Raw genomic sequence first — 4647 nt, 5'->3', positions numbered from 1 at the left:
AATCTTTTCTTTAAATGTTTACATTTTTATCTAAACCTCCTGAATTTGTGGCAGTCTTTGCTGTTCCTGGATTCCGGGCACTGATCTCAAAATAAAATACTAATTGTAAAACAGTTGAGTGCCTGATCAAGTTTCCCTCGTGGATTTGATCCACCTGACTAGCATCATCTGCCACATCATAACATTCCCTTCATTCCCCAAAATAAATTCATCTGTCTCCAATGTACTCGGTGACTGAGCATTCACAGCTCTCTGGGATAGAACCCCAACGGTTCACCACCTGCTGAATGAAGTAATTGCCTGTCACGTTAATCTTAAATGACCCCCTGACCTGAGATGCCTACCCCTAATAATCAACTCTCCTCCGGCTGGGGGGAAGCAGCCTCTTCACACTGACCCTGTCAATCCTCCTCAGAATTGTTTTCAGGGGATGGGATGACTTCATTGTTAAACCCTGTGGAGAACATTCTCATTTTAGATCAGTTCTTCATTCCTTAACCTGATTCTTTCAGATGATTGGAGATTTCCACATCTACACCACCCACCTGAACCACACCCCAGAGTATCATGGATCTGTCATTGTGAGAACGAATGGAGCTGTCGTTCCCATTGAGTGTCGTTATTTTAGGTGATAATCTTTACTCGCTTTGTCAATAAGATCTACAGCTGCTGGTGGTCTCTGAAGATGTCCTAAAATGACTTCCCTGCCTTTCCATGAAGGGTAATGTGAGCAGTGACCCCATCAAGCCCACCTGGATCCCATTCAGCTCCACCAAGTCTGGAGAAGGGCATCTGTCATTCTCTCTGCGCCTAATGAATGGTATGTGATGGGTGGATGGGGAGTGATTTCCTGTAGTCACTCACTGGGATTTACAGCCACTGTCTCTAACCCTTGTCCTCTTGTACTTCAGGTGACTGGCTTACAGAGCGCACTTCAACTGTCTACTACCTGGGTGAGCTCATTCACATTGAGGCCTCTGTTTCAATGACTAACCACATGCCCCTGAAGCTCTACATTGACCGCTGTGTAGCTACATTGAGCCCAGACAAGGAATCCACCCTGAGATACAGCTTCATTGACCACAATGGGTAAGGAGCTCTCTGCTTTCTCCAGCTGGTCCCATCTCAATGGCTTCACTTGATTCACTTCCAGTTCCTTTTTAATCTTTCTTCAGTTGCCTCCTGGACAGCAAAGCTGAGGACTCCTTTTCAACCTTTGTGTTGCCAAGAGACGAGCGGGAGCTGGACAAGCTCTGGTTTGACATGGATGCGTTCCGTTTCCTTGGAGATGACCGTTCCTTGCCAAGAGGAAGCTGATCATTGGGATCTCCATGTTGGGAGGGAGTCACTGAATCATGACGTGTGTTGATTGTGTCCCTCAGATTTTCTTCACCTGTCACCTGAAAGTTTCTCCAGTGGATCAGAGGGAGTCCAGGAACAAAGCTAGTACTTTGCAGAAGTTGCAGAATGTGTCAGTTCCCTCTCTCTCCATCAGGGACGTTGTGTGGGGATGTGATGCACAACCTGGTTGATGGGCTCTTTCTCTTGTTTAGCTGGACCCCATTGGAGGAATCGAGCATTGACATCTGTGCCTGTTGCCATGTGGGTAACTGAGGTGCCACAAGGGAGTTGTGGTTAGGTCCCAGAGGAAGGAGAGATCTTGTACCTGAAGCTGGTAGGACATTGATCCTCTAGATGTTGGACGTACCCCTTTCCCGTCTCTAACTGGAATGTTTGATGTTGCAGAGAGTGAAGCTGGATTGAAGTGGGAGGGTGAGGCCTCACTTGCACCCCTGTAGGAGCTGAGGTGCGGTATCGCACACTCCTGCAGAAACAACGGGTCAGCTTTGACCTTGCCAAGGTAGTCCAAGGTCGCAACACATCGCGTAGTAGATTTAACGCTACGCACATTTATGGATACAATCTTTACACCATTTTAAAGCATTTAGTCTCTTAGCAAACCTGTTGCCTCTGAGAGTCCGAGACCTTTGGTCTGCTCCTGCATACCCATAGTGTTCACAAATTGCCTCACTTTGGTTGGGCTGAGGAAACTGTCCTGAGCCTCCCCATTGGAGACGTTCTGCTCAGGTGGCGTCTGGGTGTTCTTGCAGAGAACGGGATTTGAAATGTCCTCTGTTGGAAAAGTCTCTCCAATCCTCTCCCCCTCTGGGGCGTTGCTGCTCCCAGCTTCCCGGAGCTGGGGTGCACTGAGCGCCTCACTGCTCCCAGATTGCTGGGGCTGGGATGCGCTGGCCTCTTCGGGTTGTGGGCACAGTTGGGGAGCGCGGGTCTCCTCATTGTCTCCCATGTTCTGGAGCTCGGGTGTCTCGTCCTCCAACTCCCTAGAGCTTTGCCGTTTCTTCTGTAGGTGCCGCCCTGGCACATCTTAGTCCGAAGAGCAGCAGCGCTTGTCATCCGTGTTGGATGTGAGACGCCTCTTGCCACTTGTCTGGGAAATAGCTTCGGCCCTTCTTAGTCCCTTCTTCCTATTGGCTCTCTTCACCAGCTGCCACTCCCCCTGCTGATTTTCCGCTGCTTCCTCCTCCTCCATTGATTCGCTCTCCTGAGGAGTGGGAGATTCAGGGGGCAGTGCTGTTGATTGGCTGTCTGCTGCCTCAATCTTTTCCTCCACCTTGTCTCTCTCTGTGTCCTCCTTTGTCCCGTTGTTCTCACTGGGGGCCATGGTGGTTGGAGTGTTGCAAGTGTCCTTTGTACTATTGACACGAAACATTTCTTCTGCTTCCCCCTCGTTGGCGTTGGCTGCCTGTGCATAAGTGAAGCAGCGTTTGGGGCAGGTCCTGTAGAGGTGGCCTGCCTCGCCACACAGGTTGCAGCACTTAGTCTGTTTGCAGTCCTTTGTCTGGTGCCCTTCCTGTTTGCAGTTCTTGCAGAGGGCAGCGCTGCAGTTCGCCGCCACATGACCAGACTTGCCACATGAGCGACAAAGTTTGGGCTTCCCAGCGTCGACAAAGTTGCCACGGCTTCCCCCGGTAGCGAAGCTGGAAGGAGGGTGGAAGATGGCTCCCTTACCGTCGGTCTTAAGTGTGAACTTAACCTGGCGTTTGCTGGTCCAAATCCCGAAGGTGTCTCTAACCTCGGTGCAGCTCCCAGCCTTGTCGACGTACCTAGTGAGGAAGGTGAACACGTCGATAACAGGGACGTGGGGGTTGTAGAGATGCACCATCACCACACGGTCCCGTTGCAACAGCAGAACAAAGAGCGGCTCCACCGTCAAGATCTTCATCTCCAGCTGGTCTCTCTTCTCCTCGAACAGCTTTAGGAACTTGACGCAGGCAGCAACATTCCTGAAGTTCACGTCGAAATATCCAGCGCTGGGGATGTTTTGCAGGGAGTAGATCTCCTACGCTTCAAATCCACATGCCTTCAACAGGATCCGCTTGATGAGGAAGGCCCGATCCATGGGTGCTCCTCCTTCACTATCCTTCACCATGACCCGAACGGTATTACGTACCCCCTGGTTTGGGGCTCCTTTGTTTTTAGCCATCGCTTCACTGGAACTGATCTTAGCCAAAAGGCCGAGAAGCGATAATCCAGCAACCCATGCGCCCGTCCCATCTTCCTCAGCCTCCGGCTTCACCGTCCATTTCGCTGCGTGTGGCTGAACACGGGCTGAAGACCCGACAGCCAGCATTGAGCATCAGGACGTTTCTTGCATGATGCTGCCTCACTGAAGCAGCGCCTGCAAAAGCCTCAAAACCCAACAGGGGGCATCGTCCAGTCCCGGGCTCTGCCCTGACAAGCAGCACAAGTGCACACCAGCAGCAGCCCTGCAGTTGCACCAAAATCCAACAGGGGGCATCACTCAGTCCGTCACCAATGAGCCTGTCCTGCGACTCAGCACAAGTTCAGTTCAACCAGATCAATGATGGAAAGCAGGACAATGCTCTGAATGACTTTTTCTTCTATCCAGTTTCCCTTCCACCCTGTAGAGGGCAAAACTGCACCATTCCTGAAGACGCTGCAATACCAGGTCGATGTGTGGAATGGACGGAGAAAGATCCTGTTCCATCTACCTGCTCCAAAAATCAATTTATATATGGTCCCCAGATAAGGGACGTATCAGATATTAAACTGATAAGAACAGATTATTTTTTGAAAAATATACTTTATTCATAAAATATCTGGAAGAACATTCAAAAACATTTCAAAATCACCATCACAAAACAACAATCAGATTCAACTTTTACACATGGATCACAAGGTGCATGAATACAATCAATGAATATTACAATCATTTCAATCTGGTCAATGCAGACAATCAGACAAAGGTATTGGAGTTATCAACATACATCATGTTGCTCTCTGAGATGCTTCAATACAATTAGTATTCACTGCAGACATTCATTTCCAGCGGTGCAGCCCGAGGGGCTCTCAACATTTCCCAGCCCCTCGTTGCACTGTGGCAGAAAGGTCTTAGACAGCAACCCTTCCCCATTGCGCCTTTCCGGCGGCTGCCCCAAGCTTTAGTGCGTCCCTCAGCACGTAGTCCTGGACTTTGGAATGTGCCAGTCTGCAACACCCGGTCGGGGACAACTCTTTGTGCTGGAAGACCAACAAGTTTTGGGCAGACCAAAGAGCGTCTTTCACCGAGCTGATGATCCTCCAGCTGCAGTTGATGTTTGTCTC

At 50.1% G+C, this 4647-nt stretch overlaps 1 pseudogene; it reads right to left on the bottom strand.

Annotated features, from left to right (window-relative positions):
- Positions 1-3954: 3954 nt before the first annotated feature.
- On the bottom strand, positions 3955-4124 carry LOC144673095 (U2 spliceosomal RNA; annotated as a pseudogene).
- Positions 4125-4647: the final 523 nt, after the last annotated feature.

This window comes from Cetorhinus maximus, unplaced genomic scaffold (assembly GCF_964194155.1).
Source record: "Cetorhinus maximus unplaced genomic scaffold, sCetMax3.hap1.1 HAP1_SCAFFOLD_257, whole genome shotgun sequence".
NCBI classification, from domain to species: domain Eukaryota; kingdom Metazoa; phylum Chordata; class Chondrichthyes; order Lamniformes; family Cetorhinidae; genus Cetorhinus; species Cetorhinus maximus.
The sequence above is the reverse complement of the archived record's forward strand: the minus strand, read 5'-3'. Positions and strand labels throughout refer to the sequence as shown.